This window comes from Euleptes europaea, chromosome 7 (assembly GCF_029931775.1).
Source record: "Euleptes europaea isolate rEulEur1 chromosome 7, rEulEur1.hap1, whole genome shotgun sequence".
NCBI lineage: Eukaryota > Metazoa > Chordata > Lepidosauria > Squamata > Sphaerodactylidae > Euleptes > Euleptes europaea.
The window spans coordinates 14,012,024-14,039,100 of record NC_079318.1 but is presented as its reverse complement, the minus strand read 5'-3'; positions in this window follow the sequence as shown (position 1 = coordinate 14,039,100).

Sequence of the window (27,077 nt, the reverse complement as noted above, 5' to 3'; positions counted from 1 at the left end):
ACAATGTGGCTTTGTGGCATAATGCTTAATACTTCCTACTTTTGTCCAAGCAGCATCTCATCAGATCTGTCCTGGATGCTGACCCAATAAGATCTATAAAATTTATTGTTCCTTATCCCCTTTTCCCCTTTTCTATTTTTTGTACCATCTAAAAAACCTAATAAAATATGTATATATTTTAAAAAGATCTCAGGGCCATTCAGATTCTTCCTACTTTTACAGGAAGTGTGGAAATGTATTTGAGACTTAAAATAAAACAAGTAGCCACAGTATCTCTAACAGAATTTGGCTCTAATGAAATTGGACGGAGAGTGGATAAAGCAATTAACTGAGTTAGCTAAATTTAATTATTATGCTTTAACTACCACAAACCATCATCCTGTCAATCACATTCTCACACTCAATTGCCATGGTCTGGTGAGTTTCTAAAGTACCCAACAGAAGAGGAGCCCGGAGCCCTTCATTTCCATTTTCATTCTTGCAGACCACTAGCAGCCCTCCTGACCGTGACCCAACAAGCTGTGCAAATACATTCTCCTACAGTTTGCCAGGGAGGAAGAGGAGAAAAAGAGAGTAATATATATTAAACTTAGAATTCAAAAGTTCATTGTTGGTAGTTCAGTTAACTCACTGAAAGCCAGAGAGAAAAGCTGCATCCTTTTATATCAATATATCTAATTCTCAACATGGCTCCATCTGTGGATACTTGAATCCAGAGATTGTAGCCATGAACAGATAAGATAGATCTTTCTACAAATCTGAGAAAAGTCCCAGGTTTGCAGGAAAATCTGAAATCTGAAAAAATGCATTGGAAGTTACCCCACACACACACACACACACACACTGATAGAAGTTGCACCTGTACCTTTAAAAAATGAGTGCCCTCTACAGTGGCCATTGTGTGGGTTGCTAGGCAACCACAACAGTATCACCAGTCTCCAAGCACTGGTTTCTGTAAGTTAATAAAAGGCAGAGAGAGGGCTTTCCAAGGCTATTTGACCTTCGAGGGAGGAATCAGACCAACCCTGGCAGCAACCACTGGGTGACTTGATACCATATGTCTTGCATGACTCATCCAAGACTGGCTGATTGCTGCTGCTCAATATCACCCACCCAAGAAAGCCACTGTTGTACAGTGATTAGAGTTTCAGACTAGGGTCTGGGAGACCCATGCTCAAATCCGTACTTTGCATTGGAAGCTCACTGGCAACTTAAAAACAAAGAAAAGAAATTACCCATATTAAAAATAAAGAGGGATGGTAAAATTACAATGGATAAACAAAAAAATGTAGAAACTTTTAAAGATTATTACTCATAGATCATTACTCAAACTTATATAGACAAGGAGAGGTATCAGAAAAAGAAATAGAGGTTTATTTAGACCAATTTGAATGGGAAGGAATTGTACAAGAACATAAAGAACTATTAGATGCTAATATAACTTTGGAGGAATTAAAAGCAGCAATAGGTAAAAGTAAATTGAATAAAGCTCCGGGCGCAGACGGATTCACAACACTTTATTATAAAGTTTTTATGGAAAATATTTCTCCATATTTTTTGAAAGTAATGAATAATTGCTTGCAGAATGGGTCTATTCCAAATACCTGGAAACAAGCAAATATAGTTTTAATTCCCAAACCAAATTCAGACTTAATGGATACAAAAAATTATAGACCAATTTCACTATTAAATAATGATTATAAAATTTTTGTATTAATTTTGATGAACAGATTGAAGAAAGTATTAAATCAGATTATTCATAATGATCAAGCAGGTTTCCTTCCAGGAAGGTTGATTAATCAAAATGTTAGAGTAGTATTAGATCTTTTAGAATATGCGGAATTTAGTACTACATCTTTCGTAATGATATTTTTGGATGCAGAAAAAGCGTTTGATAATGTAAATTGGAAATTTATGAGAAAAGTATTAGAATATATGGATTTTGGAAAGAAATTCCAATTAGCTATTGGAAAGATATATACATGTCAAACTGCTAGATTGTTGATTAATGGGGAGTTAACATCACATTTTGAAATTCAAAAGGGCACGAGGCAAGGTTGCCCTCTTTCACCATTATTGTTTATTATAACGTTAGAAGTTTTATTGAAAAAGATTAGAAATAATGTAGATATTATAGGTTATAAGGTTGGGAGAAATCACTTTAAGGTTAAAGCTTATGCGGATGATTTAGTGTGTTTTTTAACTAACCGTAATAGTCAGATTGTAGAATGGAAAAAAACGATTGAGGTTTATGGAAAGCTTGCAGGTTTTAAAATTAATAAAACTAAAACGAAAATACTGGTTAAAAATATGACATCCTTGCAACAGCAAGAACTATCAAAAAGTACTGGTTTTACTATTGAACATAAAATAAAATATTTGGGTATTTGGTTAACTGCAAATAATTTTAATTTATTTAAAAATAATTATGTAAAAATTTGGCACCAAATTAATACAGATTTGAAAAACGGGGAAAAAATACCTTTATCATTATGGGGTAGAATTTCAGTAATAAAAATGATGGTTTTACCCAAGATGCTTTTTTTATTTCAAAATCTACCAATTATTAAGGGAATCAAAATATTTAAAATTTGGAAAAAAGATATTTTAAATTTTTTATGGGGCAAAGGAAAGCATAGAATAGCATATAATAATTTGATTCAACTAAGAGAAACAGGAGGTCTAGGGTTACCAGATTTAAAAATGTATTATGAAGCATCGTGTTTTGTATGGTTGAAGTCTTGGATAATGTTAGAAAACATTGAATTATTAGAATTAGAGGGTTATAATCTACGTTTTGGATGGCATGCCTATCTATGGTATGAGAAAGAAAAAATAAATAGAGAGTTTAATATTCATATTGTTAGAACTGGATTGTTCCAAATTTGGAAAAAGTATAGAAAGATCTTAGAAAATAAAACTCCGGGATGGATTAACCCAGTAGAAGCCTTTATGAGAAGAGGAATCCATTTGAATTTAGAAATGGATATATATAGAAATTTGATTGATCGGAAAGAAGGGAAATGGGTTTTAAAAAGTAGGGAAGAACTTGACATAAAGGATTGGTTTTTATATTATAGGATAAAGGATATATTTAATAAAGACAATCAACTTGGTTTTAATAAAAATAAATCAGAATTAGAGAAAATATTAATAAAAGGAAACAAAGGACTGATAGGCAGAATGTATAAATTATTAATGGTAACTAATTTAGAACATGAAAGAATTAAACCAGTTATGATTAAATGGATGAAGGAGTTAGGTTTTAATATTGATCTGGAATTATGGGAAAATTTATGGAAGAGAGAGTTTAAATTTACAATAACCAATGAAATTAGAGAAAACCTATATAAAATGTTTTATAGATGGCATATAACACCAATGATGATATCTAAAATGAATAAAGGAGACAGCGGATTATGTTGGAAATGTGGAAAGGAAAGAGGTACATACATGCATGTATGGTGGTTTTGTAAAGAAATTAAATTTTTTTGGATAAAAGTATTGAGGGAAACGAATAATTTGATCAACAGTAGGGTAAAAAGAAAACCAATATTTTGTTTATTGGGAATACCACCAAATAATATGAGTGATAATGACAGGGTTATTTGTCAATATAGTTTTGCTGCTGCAAGAATTGTGATAGCTAAAGTCTGGAAGCAAGCGAATAAACCTTCAATTAATATCTGGAGAGAAAAATTATGGTTATATATGAGGATGGCCAAATTAATGGAATTCCTGCACGGGAATGATATGAAAGAATTTAAAAAAACATGGTCTAAGGCCGCCTTATATTGGGATAAGTTGGCAAAAATGGATTTCACAGTTATAATTAACGAGATATAGAAATTAGAGTAACTTTATATCTTTGTGTTATTAAATATTAAATACTGTTTAGACACTTCTACGGAAGTCGGGTGAAGGGTCACTTTTTTGGTGGGTGGAGGGAGACGGGGTATCTTTTTTGAATATTTGAATTTTATAATTAAATTTTATTAATTAAGGTATATAGATATCCTTCTGATTTTGTATAATTTTTTGTATTGTTTTTTGATTATTTTCTTTTTATTTTGTTTTTGTTACAAAATTCAATAAAAATTTATAAAAAAAAGAAGAAGAAGCTCACTGGGTGACCTCAGTCCAGTCACACATTCTCAGCCCCACAGGGATTGTTGTGAAGATAAAATGTAGGAGGGGAGAATGATGTAGGGTTCTTTGGATCCCCATTGTAGAGAAAGGGGGTTCCTCATTGTGGAGAAATGAAGTAAATAATAAAAAGCAGGTTGGATGGTAGAGTTGCCAGATCCAAGGTGGGAAACTCCTGGAGTTTGGGTGATGGAGCCTGGTATCTCTCTCTAGTATCAGAGGAACATGCCTATTATATTAGGTGCTGTGGAACACAGGCAGGATGGTGCTGATGCAGTCGTCTTGTTTGTGGCTTCCTAGAGGCACCTGGTTGGCCACTGTGTGAACAGACTTCTAGACTTGATGGGCAGGGCCTTTCTTATGTTCTTATGAGGACAGGGACCTCCATGGAGTACAATGCCATAGAGTCCACCCCCTCCAAAGGATCCCCTTCAGCATTCCAATACCAGTGAAGACAAGATTACCATGTCAATCACCACAGAAGCCTCCTTGCAGTGTCAAAGCCTGCTGCCAGACCATTTCTGTTAAAATGCTCCAACACTCCATCCAGGACACCTTTGCTTTTGGGAACAGAATTCTTCATCACCAGGATTAACCATGGGTGAGAACTTTGCTGATATCTGGTGATCTACCTCCACTCCGAGCACTTCAAGGACCATACTTTTTGTGGACCTGGTTGGTGCCACTCTTCTAACTTTCCCTGGCAGCTCTGCAAACAGATTTCCCACTCCTGCCCCACTGTTTCGGAGTTGTTTGTCATTTTTAGTTGCACTGTGGAAATTAATCCAATCTTTGCAGGGAATTTTTCCTTTCTTCTTTTCTTAAAGGCGAATCCTAGTAACCACAAAGTGCCTTCTGTAATGACAAGGTGACCAAAGATACATTAGACACTGTAAGACCCACTTGTGCAAATTTCCACAATGGGTGGAGTTAGTGCTTCCCTTCTTGGGATTTCAAGGAAAGGTGGTATGTCATTCAAGCATGGAATGGATGGTCTAGAGCAGTGATGGCGAACCTTTTAGAGACCGAGTACCCAAACTGCAACCCAAAACCCACTTATTTATCACAAAGTGCCAACACGGCATTTTAACCTGAATACTGAGGTTTTAGTTTAGAAAAAACAACTCATACATTAACATCCCCACTTCATCCCATGCTAGCCGAGTAACTCTGCACAGGATCGTGTGGCCAATGGTCTCCGGGGGGTGCGTCCCTCACCTTATAGAGCGCGCAGTACAGGTACAGGTAAGGGGTGCATCGCTGGAAGTCGCGCAGGGTCTCGGCTGGCGGGTAACGGCGCTGGAAGATGGGCAGGCCATGCTTTCAGTGCCACAGGCAGGAGGCGCGCCACAGGACGCGCCCAATGAGCTCCAGCTTAGCCAGCCCCTCGTTCAGTGCGGCACTGGGGCCCAGCTCTCCAAAGGCCAGCTCCCCGAGCCAGGGCTCCCATGGCCGGCGCACTCCTGGTGCACTCCACGGCCTTGGATTTGCAACTCTCTAGATGTGCTGGGGCGATGGAGCGCATGCCCACAGAGAGGGCTCTGCGTGCCCCCTCTGGCACACATGCCATAGGTTCGCCACCACTGGTCTAGAGGGAAAGTAATATGCTACCCAAAAAAGGGTGGGGTTGAAGAATGGTGTGCAAATGTGTTTATTGACTTTGAGCTGAGGGCAGGGAGCGGAAGCCTCTTAGCAAGAGTCTGAATTCAGAGAGTGGTGCACATCTTGACCCAGTCTTTCCAGAATTCTCTGAAGAAAAAGAGTTGGTATTTATATGCCAATTTTCTCTACCCTTTAAGGAGAATTAAACTGGCTTGCAATCTCCTTCCCTTCCTCTCCCCATAACAGACACCTTGTGAGGTAGGTGAGGCTGAGAGACTCTTGCTAAGAGAACTGTGACTAGCCCAAGTCACCTAGCTGGCTTGATGTGTAGAAGTGGGAAACCAACCCAGTTCACCAGATTAGAGTCCACTGCTCATGTGGAGGAGTGTGGAATCAAACTTCGTTCTCCAGATTAGAGTCCACCGCACTTAACCACTACACCATGCTGGGCATGGAACATTGGCAGGAAATAAACCAGATGAAGCCATGATTAAGTAAGGATACCATGCCTGTATCTGATGGAGGGTATCTGATGAAGGGAGCTTTGACTTACGAAAGTTCATACCCCAAAAATCTTGTTGATCCCAAAGGTGCTACTGGACTCAAAGCTTACTGTTCTTCTGCAAACTAACACGGTTACCCCCGAAACTACCATGTTTATATGTCATACAAAACCATGGTTAAGTTTAATTGTGGTTCATAAGCCAGAGTCAAATCAAAGTTTCAAATCCGGGTTTGATGGTAGTGGTGGAAAGTGCTGTCAAGTCACACCCAACCTATGGCGACCCCATCAGGTTTTCAAGACAAGAGATGTTCAGAGGTGGTTTGCTCTTGCTTGCCTCTGCATAGCCACCCTGGTATTTCTTGGTGGTCTCCCATCCCAATACTAATCAGGGCCAAACCTGCTTAGCTTTGAAGGTCTAATGAGAGCAGGCTAACCTGGGCCATCCATAAGTAGTGGAGTGGTCTGTGTTTGAATGGTTAACTAACTATGGATTGTTTAATTAAACCATGGATTTGCATTTCATCTGAACTGACCCTAATTGTTACTCGGATGGGTACTTTTCAGCAATCATGAATCAATAGATTTTCTGTAATATCCATTTCTACTAAGCAAACATTTAAGATTTTTGCAGAGCCTTTAACATTTTGGGGGGAAAGGGGAATGACCACACAACGTTTTTGTTTGTCATTGTACAGAACATTGTAAATTAGGCATTCAAAGATCAAATATTTTATTTTGATTAGCTAGCTTTGCGTGAAGGCTTGTGACTTCACTAAATTATGTCCCCCAACCCCTTTCACTTCTCTCATTCCATTAACCTTCATATTACAAAGCACTTTAATTTTGGATAAATAGCTTTCCTGAGTTTTGCCTGCTAGCTTTTGACACACCTCCAGTATTTTAAGCTTCACCTGCAGGGTAATTTTTGCTTGTTTTAAACCACCAAATGATTTCTAAATGAAATCATGAAAAATAGCTTTCCCCACCACTTTTTTAAAAAAAATATGCCAGTTGTTTGTTTTAAGCAAGATAAAAATTTAAACTTTGTCATATCCTAGCTTATTTTATTTATTAAGTTTCTACTCTGCCCTTCCTAGCAAAAGCTGGGCTCAGGGCGGCTCACATGATAATATATTATACAATAAAACAGAATAAAAAGATTTTAAAAGCAATGATTAAAACCTGCCCTGTAAAATCAGTAAGTGAGGGACAACATGTGTCTGATGGTGCCCCTAGTTGTAACATATAGACCACAGCAGGGCCTGCAGGTAGACAAATCCCCATAAGATAGAGTAAAGGGGGGTAAGCATGATAGGGTAGGGAGGCCAGCACTGATGGAAAGAGACCATAGCTGGCCTACACCATAGACCTAGCGGGATAGCTCAGTCTTACAGGCCCTGCGGAACTCCTAAAGGTCCTGCAAGGCCCTGGTCTCATTGAGAGTCTATTCCACCAGACAGGGGTCAGGGCAGAAAATGCCTTGGCCGAAGCCAGCCAGCCACTCTTTGGGCCAGGGACCACCAACAAATTAGTATTTGATGATCGTAGAGTTCTCTGGAGAACATACCAGGAGAGGCAGTCCCACAGATATGAGGGTCCCAGATGATGGAAGGCTTTAAAGGTCACAACCAACACTTTAAATCTGATCCAATACTCCATCTGGAGCCAGTGCAGATAGTAGAGCACTGGCGTAATATGCACCCGCAGCAAGGTCCCTGTAAGAAGCCTCAATGCAGCATTCTGTACCAGCTGGAGTTTTGGGGTCAGTCTCAAGGGCACCCCTATATAGAGTGAGTTGCAGTTATCTAGTCTGGAGGTGACCATCACATGGATCACCGTAGCTAAGTCAGGGTGGAAGAGGTAAGGTACCAACTGCCAGACCTGGCAAAGATGGTAAAAAGTTGTCCGGGTCACGGCTGAGACCAGTGCCTCCATTGACAAAGAGGCAACAAGGTTCACACCCAGACTCCTGACTGCAGGCAAAGTTATCAACTGCACACCATCAAGAACTGGGAGTCAGCACCCCACCCCAGAGCCACCCCGTCTGAGCCACAGGACCTCCATCTTCGATGGATTCAGTTTCAGCCGGCTTTGCTTTAGCCATGGTATCCAAGCACCTTGCCAGTGTGTCCGAGGTGGAGTCTGGATCAACAGATAAAGCTATATCAAAGGCCTCTTTTAAGCCTCTCAGGAATGTCCCAGTGTCAAAAGACATATTGATAGTCTCTCTCAGGAGGACCCCATAATGCCTCCTGACTGGCCTTAACTGCCCAGTAGGGTTATAGGTTAAAAAGGTAAGTGGTGGGCCTCACAACTGTCAGGATTCTGTCCGCATCGTCCAGAGAAAGCTGGCTGAAATGGTCCAATATTGGACCAGAGGCCTCCAGTTCCATTACTGTGTCAAAGTTGGCCACCAGGAGGTTAAGAGCCCGAAAATGCCGGACAAGTTGGGTGAGAAGGGGCATATAGAAGCTAAACAACATGGGGAAGAGGATCTCTCTTTGCAGAACCCCACACACCAACGGGCGCTGCTGCAACACCTCTTCCCCTAGCACCACTCTCTGTCCCTGACCCTGGAGAAAGGAGTACAGCCATTGAAGGGCTGAAACTTGGATCCCAGAGTTGGCAAGGCGTGTTCGTGATCGACTATATCAAAGGATGCTGACAAATCTAAGAGTATCAGTAGCCCCGAGCCGTCACGATCCAGCTGTCGAAGGAGATTGTCCGTGAGGGCAACCAGAGCCGAGTCCATCCCATATATATATTATTCTACCCAACCTTGGTACTCAGCTTCTGTTTTCTAGGTTGGGTTTTATTCCCCTCTTTTTTCTTCTGTTTGGCCCAAAATACCTCTTTGAGGATTACCAAAATAAAAGGGAATCAGGTAAAATCACTGTTCTTCTCCCTCTTCTGGTTGTGGTTTACACTAGCAGAGGAAGAACAAGAACAGTTGTTTTTTTATATGCCATCTTTCTCTACCACTTAAGGAAGAATCAAACTGGCTTACGGTCACCTTCCCTTCCCCTCCCCACAACCGACACCCTGTGAGGTGGGTGGGACTGAGAGAGCTCTAAGAGAGCTGTGACTAGCCCAAGGTCACCCAGCTGGCTTCATGTGTAGGAGAGGGGAAACTAATTCAGTTCACCAGATTAATGCCCACCACTCATGTGGAGGAGTGGGGAATCAACCCTGGTTCTCCAGATCAGAGTCCACTGCTCCAAACCACCACTCTTATCCACTGCACCACACTGGCAACAGAGGAAGGCAACAGAGGCAATTTTAATCAATTGTCCCTCCTCACTGCAGCTCCCCATCCTGTGGCACATTTTGATTGAGAGGCTCTCCCAACCTTTTGGGACAAATGTCCCAAGGTACTTGGAGAAGGTGGAAGACAGGAAAGTCTCTGCTTACCAGTTCTTTCTGCTGGATCTGACCCCGTAGTTTCCAAGGCCACAATGGACCATCCAACGTGTATATACTAGACAGGCAAGAAAACAATTCCTTGAACCAAACACAAGGATTTAGTTCTGAACCCCACATCTTAAAACTCTGATAAAAAAGATGGTTTGACATGTCACACTAAGAATATATGTAACGGTGAACTTTAATTTCCAGCATACCATATGTTCTTTGCAATTGGAAGCTTTTTTAATTTCAAAAAAAATAAAACCTAGAGTTTTAACCTGTTTAAATAAAATTACCTGCCCTTTCACTTTATTGGTTTCCTCATTCTTATTTAATTATCATTACATCTGAAATCATAAACCTATGAGTTCACCATTTGTTTAAAGAGGGCAGGAAAAAGGAATACTTGCACTGGTAATAAGGAGTTGGTAGCTTTAGAAATAGCACAGTTTTTATTTCCTTTCTATACCATCTTTGCATTTGATGGCAAAGGGTTACCTTTTTTGTAAATAGTAATAGCCTGTGTAAAGGAGATCCTCATTCTCTCACCTGTTCCATCTAATACATTACAAACTGTATTACAAAGTAATATATTACAAAGTGTTTTGGGGTAGGGGACCTCCACCAACATAGGATTATTATTTTTTTGGCCTCTCCTATACTGGTGAGTTGAAAACACCTTTAAAGCCTAAAGAGTTTGGTCAGATGGGGGAAAGGCAGTCAGGTTTATTCATGCATGAAGGCTTCTAATGGAACGCAAATATAAATGTAATTGGCTAGTGCCCAAAGAGCAAGAAATATTTGCAATTTGCATGGTCAGACCAGGGTTAATAAATGAGAAGAATTAAAAAAAAAAAAAAAAAACAGCCATCATTGCAAATAAGGAAGCAGTGTGAAAGCTTTTTGTGGAGGCTGTATTATGCAAGCACCTAACAACGAAAAATGTGGTTATACAGGTGTCCTTTCACTGAAACAAAAAGGAGAATCATAAGCTAATTTGTTACGCCATGCTTGGGGATGACACAGGAATGAACAGAAATGATGGATCACAAGTTAAGATAAAATACTTGGTGTGATTTCCTTTATTGTTGGGGGAGAAGGGGTGGAATGTTGCAGCCATAAAAAATACCCCAAAAAATGAAAAGAGGAGTAGTGACTCTGAATGAATTTATTGAGAGCAACACAATGAGTAGAGGGAACTGCAGGAACCCAAAGTTGTTGTTTTTATAACTGATTTTCTCTTCAAGCCACTGCTGAAAACAGAGTCAGACAAGTGAAACAGTATTCACTTGGAATTCACTGCTGTAGGATGTGGTGACGGTCGCTATTTTAGTAGGATTTAAGAGGGATTAAACAAGTTCATGGTGAACAGGTTCATCCACGGCTATTAGCCATGATGACTAAAGTTCAGAGACAGTAAACCTTTGCATACCAATCTTAGAGCTTACATGCCCTGTTTACATGCCATGCTTGAGACTTCCCCTGGAGAAAATGGCTGCTTTGAAGGATGGACTCTATGACATTATAGCCTGACAAAAGTCCCTCCTCTTCCCCTGCCCTCTCAGGCTCCATTCCCCAAATCTCCAGGCAATTCCTAACCTATAATTGGAAATTACCTGTTTAGATGCCTGTTGGGTGGCCTCAGTGTGAAAATGGTTGGTGGGCTAGATGAACCGTTGGTTTGATCCAACTCAGCTATTCTCATGATCTTGTTATTGCCCACTACAGGTAATAATGTTTGCCATGCACATAGAGAATTTTTATATGTTCTTTGTGGTTCACAGAAATCCTTCCTACAGAAATTCTCATATTACTGATGGGATGTTGAGGCTGAGAGCCATTGGCTACAGATCTAGTGAACTTGTGGCACAGGCAAGATGCAAATTAGAGCCCACATAAGCATTTTTCTTTGATTTTGTTGAACCTGATCCATTTTTCTCCGAATCTTTTTGAGGCATCATTACTCATCAGCTCTTGGTACCAGATGTTACAACAATCATGGTCGTATTAAGGTTGGTGGATTGCCCGGGGCAGTAATAATTTTAAGCTACATTGATTGACGTCTTGCCTACATCCCTGTGACAAAAACAACACTCTTTATAAAGATTGTGAAACAAGTTCTCCCCACTTAAAATGTATGTCCACATAGATGAATCAAGTGAAAGCTCTATACTGCAACCCTGATTAAAAATATTTATGTTGACTTTTCTCACTTCCTGTCTGTGCTTTCATGCTTCATAGAAGTCCACCCAGCCACCATTCATACCCTCCCTCTGGAGCCATTTCTGTTTCATTAATACATTATCCTGCAATATTCGATGTGTGGGGGAGTTAGTTGGGCAATGCTTTGAAGTTACAGAAAAATGTTATTTCTTTAAATAACATCTGGTGGAGCTGTTACTTAGCTCTGTTGAATGGTGCAACAACTATGGAGCTCCAGAAAGGACAGCGGGAATGTTGAGTGGAGGCAAGGAAGCAAAGCAGCTGTCCAGATGTGCTTTTGAGGTAATCCAGCTTAGTTTGTAGTGCCTAAATGACACTGCCCATACCTTATTTCCCTCGCAGAACACTACAAATCTCTTACCCTTGTATGTTTTTGTCATAAATACTTGCTAAGTGAGTCTCAGTCTCTATTTCAGCTTCAGAAAAATCACACATGCATTTCTCCAGCTCATTCAGGATTGCATCAACTGTGCTAGACACAACCCGCATCCCTTCTAATTTCTTTCAGTCATATTACAAGTGAAAAGGTGCTCCCAATATACCTCCAAATCTAATTTCCTAATAAGCATCCACCATGTTCAAAAGTCCCTTCAGTTCTTTGTTCTCTGGCGTAACAGCCATGACTATGCATGTTAATTATTTAAGCTTGAGGTATTCATTTGAATATAGCTTTAAAGAGACAGAGTTGATATTATTTTCCGTTTGCTCCTTTTGACGTAACAGAATATAAATTAAGCTTGAATCTGCTAGAATTGGTCAGTAATGCAAACCTATCTTGGGATATATATAAGCTGATTTTAAAGGCTAACCAAGAAGAATGATGATATGGTTACAAAACGATTCAAGGTCAAGATAGGATTTAGCACTTTTAATTACAGCCAGTTCTAATTTATAGTTGAATCCATTTCACACTGAATCTTATGGTTTTACTGAAACCTGCTAGACACTGGATACTATGCTAATTCTTTGATGGATTGTTGCTTGTTCTTCATTGCTCCAAGCTATTAAAATGTTTACTAAAACCTGCATATACCAATTTTGCATAGAAATTTGGTCTGATGTGACTCATGGCAGTGAAAATGAAAACAGTTTGCCTAAAAACTGCTAAAACCGTCCATTAGTAAGGTACGGGAAGAGAAAAATATGTCATTTCCAGCAACCAACATACTCTTTTGTTTCAGATAAGATAATAGTAATAAGTTACAAAAAAGCCCAGGACACAAATTTTCTCCCTTTTCCTATATAGGCTATGTCAGGTCTATGTAAGTACAATAATGTGTTTGCATGTTTTTTGTTGTTTTCCTACCTCACGACACATTTTTATTATGGAAAACAATTTCTACCAGTTTAGAGTCTCCCTCGGACAAGCTACTCCAAATGCCTTTTTAGTAACATTATAGTAGTATGTTGTTTAGCACATGCATGGCTAGTGGCCTGTGGGCTGGATTCTGTCCCAAAGCAATGTTATACGCATGACCAAATTTAAATCAATTACATTATTTTTTTAAAGTCTCCCACATGTAACAAGAATGAAAAATATGTTCAGTCTGTAAGCAATTGAGAGATTCAGAATTTCAATGTCACATTGTTTTGGACTGTTATCTAGATGGATTTAACCAATCAATACATTTAACAAACCCAGATTTTCTTTGATGAGAATGATCATCAAGATTCTTTTCAATATCTCTTTTAATCCTCCTGGACCTTTTAGTGACCTTTGATACCATTGGCCATGAGATCCTACTTGACAACCCAATGAGGTTGGGCTTGCGGGGCGGGATACAGTATTGTGTTGCCTTAGATCCTTGCTTCAAAGCAGGTTCCGGAAGGAGTTGCTGGGGTACCTCTGCTATATCCCAGGGCCATTGGTTCATGGGGTACTTCATGGTTCAATCTTGTTCCTGTGCTGTTTAACATCTACATGAAGCCACTGAGAGAGACCATGAGGAGTTTGGAAGGTACAGTACACTAAATATACTGGTGGCATGCAAGTCTCTTTTTTCCCCGTTTCATTCTAGGGTGTTGGTAAAAGTTCTAAATCAATATCTAGAGTCACTGAAAGACTGGATGGGGTGAGCAAACTGAAATTTAATCCTGACAAAATGGAGGTTCTGTGGGTTCGGAGTATAAAATGGATGTGGGAATTGGTGTCTAACCTGTTCTATAGGGGATAATACGCCACCTGAAGGTACATCCAGAATTTAAGGGCTATACAAGGGTATACAAGGGTACATCTGGTGGATGCTTCTTTATCAGTGGATTAACTGAGGTGGCCATAGGGTTGCCAGGTCTCTTCCCTCAAATTATGGCTGCATTTGGAGGGTTTTTTTGGGGGGGAGGTTTTGAAGCTTTGGGGGCAGGGCACAGAGAGAGACTGCATTGCCAATGTTGCGATATCACTTCTGGGTTTCACCCGCACTGGGTCTCACCCACACTTCTGGGCTTCACCCGCACTCTAGCAGTTCCCCAAAACTCTCCGGTAAAACTATATTTCCTAGAGCATCATGATCTCAATCGACCTCACTCCCCCCTCATTTTACTCCCGCAGTGGTGGGGGCCAGGAGGCTGTGGCAGGGACCGCCCTCTACACCAGGTAAGATGGCAATCATAGGTGTTCAGAAACGCCTTCTAGCACCTTAGGCTGGCATACTAATTGCAACCATTCCTGGAGAAAGCAGACCTGGCCACTGTGTCATCTGCTTTCGTAACATTCTGGCTCAATCATTATTGGTCCAGCCTCAGCCATAGCGTGTACCATGAGAGGAAGGGAGGGCATGCCAAAGCCTTTTGACTCCTCCCTTCAGTGTGCTGTACCACTGCTGCCAGTATTTTTTCTCTCTGATCTGCCTCCATCTGACAGCCTTTGCTTTGTAACTTTATAGTACCCAACCAGCTCACGATTATCAGAGCGGAATGCCTTTAAACTTGCAGTGGGTAACAAAGACTCAGAGACAAAGGTCTTTACTGAAGGTTTTTTAAAAATATATCAATAATATATATTTAGAAATATACTTTTACGCAGCTTACACAAAAATTATTAAAGCATTCAGGGCACGAAAATAAGGAGGGAAAATTCATACAACCTAACTAGACTGTTCTCTTACCCAGCAGGCTCTAAAACTAAGCAATTCTCTGTAGTTCAACCTTGTTCCTTTGTTGAGTCAGTTTCTTTAAATCTTGCAGCAGACGAATTGTCCAGTAAAAACTCCTCTTCAAATCTCTTCTTTGGTGCTCTGACTTGTCCTGATTTCAATTTTTTCTCCTTACTGTTTGGACTCTAGTTCCTCTTGTTTACATAGCTTAGATCTAGTACCCTCTTACAGATCTTCACCAGTTAGTGAAGACAGCACTTAGTACTCAAAACCTGTCTTTTTGAGGGTCATTCATTCCTCCAGATGCTCAGGAGACCCTGTCTTTTGGTTTCTATTTCTTAGGCTGCTCTTTATGAACTGTCAGCCTGAGGCTGACTGAGGTTTTCCAGGCCCAGCCTAGCCACCAGTGGAAGGTGGACATGGAGGGGCAGATGTTGGCAATACCATGAGATCACTTCCAGAGTTTTCCCTGGAAGGGACATCAGTTCTCTCTAGGAATCACTGAAAGCTCTATAGAGCTTCCAGCAATTCCTAGAGAGGTGTGACAACACTTCTGCATTTTCCTCAGAAGTGACATCATGCCATTGGAATGATGGCCATTTTTTTACTTTAATCCCACTCTGAGCTGGTGGTTGGGAATCTTTTTCTCCCAGTGGGGGGCTAGCAACCTTAGGCTGATCAATATTATTTTTTTCCCAAAGAGAACTATTTTAAACATTAAATGTAACAAGATCCAAATGGAAACTATTATGTTTCTTCATACTCTACATAAAGGTAAATGTCCCCTGTGCAAGCACAGGGTCATTCCTGACCCATGGGGTGACACCACATCCCGACGTTTCCTAGGCAGACTTAGTTTACGGGGTGGTTTGCCAGTGCCTTCCCCAGTCATCTTCATTTTACCGACCTCGGAAGGATGGAAGGCTGAGTCAACCTTGAGACGGCTACCTGAAACCAACTTCCGTCGGGATCGAACTCAGGTCGTGAGCAGAGCTTGGACTGCAGTACTGCAGCTTACCACTCTGCGCCACGGGGCTCCTCTACTCTGCATACATGCATGCATGCATACATACATACATACATACATACATACATACATACATACATACATACTCTACATAGGGCTGCCTAAAGACAGTTCAGAAACTTCCAGTGGTACAAAGCACAGCAGCAAAAATATTTACTGATACCATAATCGGCACATTAGGCCAGTTCTATAGAAGCTGCCTTGACTTCCAGTTTGGTTTGGGCTCAATTTGAGGTGCTGGTTTCATGGTTTAAAGCCCATAATGGCTTGGAAAATGCCAACCCCGAAATGGGGCCAGGAATCCTCCCAGAACCAATCTCCATACTACAGATATCAGTTTCCCTGGAGAAAATGGCAGCTTCATAGGGTTGACTTTAAGGCATCATATCCCTGCTGAGCTCTCTGCCCTCCCCAAACTTTACCCTTCCTAGGCTCCACCTGCCCCCTAAATTTCCAGGAATTTCCCAGCCTGGAACTGGCAACCCTAGAAAGTACTAGAAGGGCACCTGTACCTGCCTGAGCTTTGAGTTTTGGTGGTAATGCCTTCCTGTGGTAACTAGCCTTATCTGAAGTGAAGTTGGTCAGGACCTGTGGGAGGGCTCTTTCAGCTACTGCCCTTAAACTCTGGAACTATTTTCCCCTAGAGTTCCCCTAGTGATAGTGACTGTGCCCTTACAGGGTCTCCAGACTAATTTAAATACATTTATTTCCTAAAAGCTCTTGCAACTGAATTATGTGGTCCTGAGGCAGTGCCTGCTATTTTAGTGTAAATGATATTTTTTGTATGTGTAAAGTGCCCTCAAGTCACAGCTGACTTATGGCAACCACAGCAAGGAGCTTTGATGGTAAGTGAGAAGCAGAGGTGGTTTGTCATTGCCTTCTTCTGCACAGTCTTCCTTGGTGGTCTCCATTCCAAATACCAGCCCTGCTTAGCTTCTGAGATGTGACAAGATCAGGCTATACTATGCCGCCTTCCCTCCCTCTGATGTTTTTATGGATAAATAATTTAAAATATGGCCAAAAGGTGGCATACCATACCCATGGGGCATTGTATGCATCCCTGTGCTTAATCACACATATTCCGTAACTGTTAAGCCCTTACTGAGATACAGAGAACAACTTTCACACTAGTTTGCATGGTAAAATATACTTATGCCCTCCTCCATTAATGTTTGGAAACTAGAGAATACAGAAGCTGGACACCTGACACAGAGAATGCAAACACAACCTTGCAATATAAATCTTTTTAGATTTATTAAAAGGTTGATAGCCCATTCCTGAAAGCAGCACCGCCGCTGCTCTTCCACAGAGGTTTCGCAGCCGCCGTGGGGCGAAAAAAAGGGGGAAACATTGAAATAAAACCAAAAATGGGGGGGAAAGGCCCCATAGCAAACAGCGATGCGGTGCCAACAAAAATATTGATGCCGAAACGCCATTGCATTGGGGGAGTTCCCAGGCTGAAAGAGGCTAGAAAGCTGCCTCCCAGGATGCCAGCATGGGCACTTGCACTGGGAGAATGCCAGTGGGAGGCCATGCTGGCATCCAAGGAATGCGCTGCCGCCCTGGTCCAGGGGGGGCGGGTGGTGTAAGTGCCTTTACGCTGGCGTCTGTGCCAGTTTGCATGGTGCAAGTGGCATGGATGCCAACTTAGGGGTCACACGACCTCCAAAGGAGTTTTGGCCCCCAAACCTCAGGAATGCACTGAGAGTGTGCCATTGAGTCACCATGGTTCCACCTCAGGGTTTTCAAGGCAAGAGGTAAGCAGAGGTGGTTTGCCATTGCCTTCCTCTGCATGGAAGCCCTGTTTTCCTTGGTGGTCTCCCATCTAAGTACCAACCTTGCTTAGCTTCCAAGCTCTGACAAACTCAGGCTAGTCTGGGCTATTAGGGTTGCTACACTTTTTTTTGTGTGTGTGCTGTCAAGTCATAGCTGACTTATGGCGACCCCACAGGGTTTTCAAGGCAAGAGTGTTTGGAGGTGGTTTGCCATTGCCAGCCTCTGTGTCACAACTCTGGTGTTTCTTGGTGGTCTCCCTTCCAAATACTAACCAGGGCCAACCCTGCTTAGCTTCTGAGATCTGATGAGATCAGGCTAGCCTGGGGCTAATGCCCATCCTAAATATATGTATTTGGAAGGAATCTCTACATTTCAATACAGCTTACATCTGTGTGGGTCATAACTGTACTATACTGTTCCCAATGTTTATATTGTTCTTACTCATCTATTTATTTAATGTTACTATATGTGATTCCATGGTCATACAAAATTTCATGAAGCCTTTTCTTGACATTCTCAGAAGATAAAATAAAAATAAAGAGGGTTTGTTTTTTAAAAAGCAACATGAAATGCAGTGCTTCAGTGACGGTAAAATAACATTGTCTATTATTACACTGTAATTTGCAAAGAATCCTACGATCTCTTAGGATAATGGTTATTATAGCAAATTTGACATGATAATGCAAACATGCAAGGACAAGAACATTGAGATTGCTGGAGGAAGCAGAAACGGGGCTTCCCATTTAAGGATGCTTTAAGACTTGTTCAGATTTTACTCTAAGTATAGTAAATGAAAGTAATTATATAAATATGTGTGTGAGAAAAATACATAACTGTTCTGTGATCAAAAGCAGTTAAGCAACTTGTTTCCTTTTTCCCACCTCCTACTCTGCAAGAAAACATATTAACCTCAAATAAGTATCCAATTAAACTTACTGTCTTTCTTCAGTTTCAAAATAGTGGTTAAGGATAACTAATGCTCTGGGCCATCTTAACCTTTAAAAACTGGTCTCTCTCCTCTGATTTCCACCTGTTTGTATTTGCTCACTAGATATTTTAAGCCCTCTTCTGTACCAAGTAATGCTGAATTAACGCCACCTCCCCTCCCTTTTCAATCACGTGAGTGTTAATGTCTGGCATGAAAGGGAAGCCGTCCTCTCTTTCTGTGGTGTCTGCTGGGCTACGGACCATCAAATAAATTCTCCTTTGTCCATATGTAAAACAGCTAACTGTTATAGCTTCTGTACATAATGGAGCCATTAGCAGTAATCTGCCCCACTCTGCCAACCGATTTTCTCAGATGAGTATACATGAGTTGGTGTTCATCTGCCATGTAGGCCTGACTATTTTGTTACCCTTGAATATCCAAAGGTACCTCAAAATGTAATGGCTTGCTCTATTATGCCTCTGTTGGATGCGATTACTTATAATGGGATTACATGCTGGTATGGCTGCACTTGGATTTTCAACTCCTTTTCGCATTCTAGTATTAGAATTTACACAAATATGATTCATGATCCGGCATAATGCATAAATAAAATGCTTTTGATTTGATAATGTGTATCTGATCTGCACCGATTACGCTCAGCGTTGCCATTGTACAGCCTAAGCTCTTCTTAGTATTTGCCAATTCACAAACGCAGCAGATATTATAAACGGATTTTGAAATCCTTTGTAAATATCCTGTCTGACCACGCTACTGTAGATTTTTTTACAGCACCTCTCATTTCAAAGACTATCAGAATTGCAATGGGCTTCAGTAAGGCTGGCATTTTCCACTGAGAAAAAAAATGAAAACAAAAAGCAACACACGAAAAGCAGTTTTTCCTACTTAGCAAGTGTGGAGAGTCATGGAGGTCTGTCCTTGTTGCGTTGACCTGTGCAAGGATTCATCACAGAGGCCACCTAAAAGGAATATAAGAAGTTGTGCGGTAGGCAGGCGTCAGGGAGGTGGAAAGACAACAATGGAAAGCCATCAGCAGCTACTGCTGTGCCAAGAGTATTAGGGCAGCAGAGAGGTGATGGCTGAGCCCTTATACTGGAATCGAGCCCTTTGTTCCCAGTCCCAGGAATGGCTGTGCTGAATTTTACAAACAGAATGTTAGAGTGACTATAATGGAAACAGTTCACAAGTCCATGGACAAAACTGGAAGGCAGGAATTAGAGCGGAGCAAAATGGTTCATGGAAACTGTTCCTCCTCCACCTACAAAAAAAGATCGGATTTGGATATGTCTTGGGGGGAAAGAGAGGGGTAGATTGGGCACCACATATCCTACTATGATGCAGATCACTTGCACTGGCTACAGCAACCATGGCTACAGCAACCATTGGCTACAGCATCTTCAGAACGGTGTGATCCAGCAGTATGAAGGAGGCAGGCAAACCTCGTTCTGCTGATAAGAATGGCTTCTGTTAGCATCGATTTGCTGCAGAATCCAAGCCATTGTCTTTGTGGACTTTGTGATGGTGTGCAGCCTAAACTTTGCTCAGATTGCAGCACAGGTTAAATCAGGAGGAGGAGGAGAAAAAGAGTTGGTTTTTATATGCCTATTTTCTCTACCTTTTAAGGAGTCTCAAACCGGCTTACCATCACCTTCCCGTCCCCTCCCCACAAAAGACATCTTGTGAGTTACGTGGGGCTGAGAGAACTATGACTAGCCCAAGGTCACCCAGCAGGCTTTGCGTGTGGGAGTAGGGAAACTAATCCGGTTCACCAGATTAGCGTCTGCCGCTCTTAACCACCACGCTGGTTCTTTTGCAAGTTACTTTGCTTCAGCAGCATCATGTTTAAATCAGACCTGAGAGTGCGCCCCGGAATCCTCTGCACCCTCTCACTTTATAGTAGGACACCCTTGCCCCTCCCCATTTCACTTCCGACAACAAACAGCCTGAGCTGGCCCAAAGCCCAAATCATTTATTCTCTCGTCTTCAAATCCTTAAGATCCAGCTCTGCTTTTTGAAGAACCTCTACTGAAGGTTTATTTCAGCTTGCCTGGTCACCTTGTGTCCCGCTATTAGTGCAAGGGAATGGAAGTGATCCGAAATGTTAATCTGTGCTGCATTCCAGCGGAGGAAAGAGATCATTGTTTCCATTTCCAAAAAAGAAAATAAAGAACAAGAAACATGAATGCCAACAGGATTGCCGTTGCCAATCTGTTTTATGATCCCAATTTTTCACTGTTTATCCAGAACTAAGCTTGCCCTGCTCTCTGAGCCTTGTGGGCTATTACTGTGCTCTTTAGCACACAACAAAGAAGTGAGGCAAATAGAGCAAATGCATTTCAGTTTGTAGTACATTTTCATGGCAGGCTACACATGGGTTTTGCTAAGATGGCAGTCATGAATTTGATGCGCCATAAATTGCTAGCGAATTAGGGCCCTAAGGGTTGTTTAAATATTGCAATAATCATCTTGTCAGGCAAAGCCCCAAATTCTGTTCAGAGCAAGCTGACGCTTATCAGGAATGGCACAATAGAAGGTTATTTAATTTGGATCATGCTGGATTGGAAAACTGGCATCAGCAGGAGAGAAATGACCCAAATTGGAAACATTCAGTATAATGGGAGCCAGAGGGGAAGAAAAGCCTACCAAGCACATGAAATGCATGAACATTACTTGGTTGTGTAGTTTTTGGTTTATTACATAGGCACAAAATAGTGGGTGGGATTTTCAAGTGTATTCTCATTTTCCCATGTTAAAATCAATGGGAGTTTTGGTACTGGCTTCAAATTTTGGCTTAATTGGACTCTGACTCAGAGTTAGCATTTGTTTTTAACACTGCATCCTGAAAGGCTTCCTTAGGTTGCAACATCATCAGGAGTTCAGAGTAACATAAGCTAAGGGGAACACTCAGTGAAGTGATGCCACCCAGGAATGCATGAATGGGAGTTGCAAACAGAAAAGACTGCAGAAGCTCTGGTGAGATGTGCATCATTTTATTGTTTTCTTTCAAATGTTCAGGAGGTATTTATTTATTCCTTCAGTCAGTCGCTTGCTGACCTACTTCCCAGTGAAAACCAGTGAAAGTGGTTCATAACCAATTGCAATTTAAAATGTCCCATCATTAAAGCACAAGGGCAATCCCAATGCAAAACGAGGAGAAACACAACCAGTACCCTCCCCACCTCACAGACAAAAGCCTTCTAAAGACCCCAGTCTTCTTTTGCTCCATTTTGTGAAAGTCTAGCAAATTACTCATGCAAGAGCAGTTCCGTATCAGTCAGCTGTGGTGCAATTGCCATCAGTCACCTATGCCGTTACAGCAGTGGTCCCAGAAGGTGCTGGGATAGGGTGCAGTTCTGTTATTTCCCTGTTTCCTTGTGATTTTTTTTTTTCAGGAGTCAATATGTTGTGTGTTTTTTCGCTGTTGTTGTATAACAGAAGTTCATTTTCTGTGACTGATCCTTCTTTTTCCTTGGAACTTCCTGCCCAGTTATCTCTGAGCAGTGTAGCAACAGTGGTTGCCTTTCTTAAAAAAAAAAAGGGGGTAATTAGCACTGTCACACTAATAAGAACTAGCAGAATTTCTCAACACGTTTCCAAGAAGACAGTCTGAATTTCAAAGGGAAAGCGTGTCATTTCTAGCTAGAGTCAGCTGAAACTTGGGTGTAGTCCTATTCAGGGCCGGTGCCAGTCTTTTTTGTGCCCTAGGCAAGGCTAACTACTTGTGCACCCCCCCCCATTGCAATTTTCAAAAACAAATGTCTTGTAGAAAAAATAAAAGCCTGATGCATTCCTACAAAACTTTTTATAAGATGTTATAATTAATTATTTTCGATAGCACTGTTGTGGTAAAGGTAAAGGTCCCCTGCGCAAGCACTGGGTCATTCCTGACCCATGGGATGACATCACATCCCGACGTATCCTAGGCAGACTTTGTTTACTGGGTGGTTTGCCAGTGCCTTCCCCAGTCATCTTCCCTTTACCCCCAGCAAGCTGGGTACTCATTTGACTGACCTCGGAAGGATGGAAGGCTGAGTCAACCTTGAACCGGCTACCTGAAATCGACTTCCGTCGGGATCAAACTCAGGTTGTGAGCAGAGCTTGGACTGCAGTACTGCAGCTTACCACTCTGCGCCACGGGGCTCTACTTATCTTAAAATAAATAATATAAATTGTCAGTTGCATTTTTTACAAGAAACGAATCTGTTTAAAACTGTGCCCCTCAGGCCAGTTCTGCGCCCCTCTGAGGTCTGCGCCCTAGGCGACCGCCTAGTTCGCATTAATGGTAGCACCGACCCTGGTCTTATTGCAGTTGCACAAGTTGATTCCTGAGAAATGGTTGCAGGGTTAGGGCACTACTTAATAGCTGTGTGAGGATGGGGGAGTAATAATCTAGTGCCATTACGTGACAATGCAAATCACCTCACATTTGTTTTAAAAGGTTGCAGGGACATATTTCTCCTGATGTCTAAGGATGGTTGGATGGGGCACAGTCATAATCAGAATGGAATTTATGCCCTTTCATGGTGAGGAAAAGCGGGGAGGTAAATGATTTCAGTGGTTCAATATCCACCAAAATGTGGATCCTCCATTATAACTCTACACACAGCCAATGCCAGAACAGCATTAACTGGTTTGCAGAAAAGGGTGCCACTGCAGAAGTGTCTTTAGGAACAACTGGGTCACTAGGAAGGGAGTTCAAGAATCATGCTGCCCCCGCTGTGGAAGTAATCTGTACCTCAAGGCCCTCCAGGGTCTCAGGTAGAGGTCTTCACATCACCTATTGCCTGGTCCTTTTCTCTAGAGATGCCAGGGATTGAACCTGGGACTTTCTGCATGCAAAGCAGAGGCTCTTCCACTGAGCCACAGCCCCTCCCCTAAAATAAGCTGTTTCATGGATTTAATCATATCACCTAATTTTATGCATGGTCACTTTAACCTCCTTTATTCCCCATTTCAGCCAGGATCAAAGTAACCCGGGTTGGGGGAAACTGTATGCATTGGCTAGAATGATCAGGGACGAAACTGTGTGCTAATGGAGGCATGAATACAGAAAAGCAGTCTCCCAAGTTCAAATCACGTCCCAGCCCTTTAAATGCTGCTCTGTAACTGGCTGACTTCACAGTACTCACCCTGAGAGAAGATCTCCTTCCCCCCAGACCCAACTGCCGCATAATAAAGCATTTTAAGAACAAAAACAAAAAATGGAGCAATCTGAAAGAAGGGGAGGGAGAAATCCAAGCTTCGTTTTTTAAAAAAAGCCTTTCTTTTGCTCAGAAAGAGCTCCCAGGAAGCACTTGAATCCCTGCCTCTTTACACACTGCTTCGTGATTGGCTGTGAGAGAAGCCAATCTTCTGTGCTTCCCCTGTTTGGCTATCTGCATGCTGCCTTGAAGAGGGGTTTGGAAAAGGGTGGGGCGAAGCTCAACCCGAGAACAGAGTATGCACGCTCTGTGACTCCGGAATGAGCCAGGATGAATGGTTTAATTCGGGCCAGAAGAAGAATGGGAAAAGCTGGGTTCATTTTGCGTTGAAACAGCATTGAGCTTCCAAAGAATGAGGTATCATGCAAACTGAAAAATTTGATCCTGGCTGAAACAGGGAATTAAGGAGGTTAAAGCGACCATGCATAAATGACCTTTGTTTTTTCATGAATTGAATGTTATATAGTTGCAGGAGTGGCTACACACATTTTAGGGTCTATGTCTTGACCATGAGTATCAGTAGCTGTATGGTCAAACTAGATGATCTGTCAAATCTGTGTGTTTAAACCTGGATCAACTCCAATCTTGCATGAGGTGGAGGGGTGAGGTGTTGTGTAGCTTGGTGCAGGCAAGGAGAAAACACAAGGCATAATTCTTAACACAATATTCTATTCTGTCCTCCTTAAAGCATAAGAACATAAGAAAGGCCCTCCTGGATCAGACCAAGGCCCATCAAGTCCAGCAGTCTGTTCACCCAGTGGCCAACCAGGGGCCTCTAGGAAGCCACAAACAAGACGACTGCAGCAGCACCATCCTGCCTGTGTTCCACAGCACCTGCTCTACTTTCTCCTCCATCTTTCTTTTTTCCCTCCTACTCTTCCTTTCTGTATTGAATGGTATAATTTACCCAGCAACACCCAGCAACAGACTATGGGGTCCTTAATGGCACAAACCTCTAAACATCGGATGTTAACACAGAACATGAGGACCTCAGTGTTTACAGCAAAGGGGGCATTCAATGGGAACATACAATAAGGAGCAAATATGGTTGGCAGGTGTAGGGTTGCCAGGTCCCTCTTCGCCACTGTCTGGAGGTTTTGGGGGCAGAGCCTGAGGAGGGTGGGGTTTGTGGAGGGAAGGGACTTCAATGCCATAGAGTCCAATTGCCAAGCAGCCTTTTTTCTCCAGGGGAACTGATCTCGATCGTCTGGGGATCAGTTGTAATAGTGGGAGATCTCCAGCTACTACCTGGTGGTTGCCAACCCTATGCAGGTGAGAAGTGTAGAATGCTCTCCTATCCATGGCTTACTTCCCCACACCTCCTCTCCTCAGTACCTTTTCCCTAGCTGACATTGCCCCCTCCGAAATCCCTTTCCTTTGTGTCAAGAATGGAACTACTTGTCCATGTCACAAAATTCCATGATGTTGCTGCAGCTGGCAAAAAGGCTTAATAGGTTAGTGGATGGCCCATCCAGGGAAGAACACTATTGTCTGACAGAAACAACCTGTAGAGGGTCCCCAATGCTTCTACATAAAACTCTGGAAACCAGGGGCAGTGATTTTGGGCCCTGGGCAAAAGTCTAGAATGCCCCCCCCCCAGGATCACTGCCCACCCCTGCTAGACCCTCCACCAGGGCCAAGCAAGGAGCATTGCCTTTGGAAGGCTGGTATCACCAGAAGCCAGCTGCCCGAGACTTGGGTGGAATGGGCGCAAGTGACTGCTGCTAAACTGGCTGTCCAAGCCCTGGTCGGGGCAGTCATGAGTGACTGTGCACATAGGCTAACACTTCCCCCTGCTGGAAACTACGTGGTGCTAACAGAGGGGTTGAACCTCTCGGTTTCCATGTGGAACTAAACCGATAGGATTGTGGGTTCTACCATTTAATATATCTACAAAAAAGGCTTCCCAGCTGCTATTTCTATATTCTGCCCCTGGACTTTATTGTTGGCATCACCAGCCACAAGGTATTTTAGGTTACACTAGGGAATGTGCTCAGCTAACCTGATGTATGTATAGTTCTATTTCTCTTTGCTTTTGGGTTTTGCCTAAATCAATGGATTCCCCACTAGGACTGATTTCCCCCAAAAAATTCTACCTTTCTACATTTGCCTGTAAATAAACTCCTTTACTGTATCTGGAACAACTTGCCGCTACACTTCTTTGGGAATTCAACACATAGCTCTAGTCTCAAACCACTAAGCATCATTACTTCAAAGAAGGAAGGAAAGGGTTTTTCCATTAGCAATTCCCCAGTCAGTAACGTGGGTGGCTTGTTACCAAGTTGTGGCTGAACACTGAAAGGTGAGCATCATCAGCTTTCCCAAATCCCTCTGTTGGTGGTGACAATGAAAGTCGATCTTTTTTTTTCCCTTCCCTGGTTTTGAGGGTTTTCCTAGCACATATGTCCTACAACTCTAACCAAGAATGCCACACTAGCCATGGCTTCTGTGTGGCCATGACAAAAATATTTTGGGACACAGGCTGTGAGGAGGTAAGCTACAGAAGCAAGAAAGATGCAGCCCCCCCTCTTATCTGTGTACCCCTTCTTATTTCCTATATGATAGTGGCTGATCTGGTTTTAAACACCATCCACTTTGGCACTTAGAGAGGCAGATAACGTGCGATTCACATGAAAGTCAACAAAAACTGTGGGGACTTAGCATTTTTTGCCAACAAGGACAGCAATGTCTAGAAACAGATTAGGAAGGTTTCAATGATGAAAAGGGCTTGCAACTTTGATAATTTTTATATCTTTCTATTAAGCAACATCAAACTAACCCTAATCCCTTTGCAAATGTTAAGACTTGACAAAATCTTTTGCTTGACAGTGTGTCCCTGGGCTACCACACACCACAGCTAATAAGCACAGCAGTCAACATAAATAAAGTTGCAGAGAGCTCCTTTTCCTCTATAGCATGGCCTTATTACAGTTGGGCTATATTTTATCCTTCAAAATTCAAAGTTTTGCTTTAAATTCTGCATATCACAGCCATACTAAATATCCCCTCAGACAAGGCGCAAAGCTGCTGAGTAAGATCCCTGCAAATCAGGAAGGCTTTTTCATAAGGCCAACATGCATAATTTATATCTGCATACAATTAGCCTGTTTACATTTATACATTTTCTGTGTCCTTTTATGTGAAATATTCCACA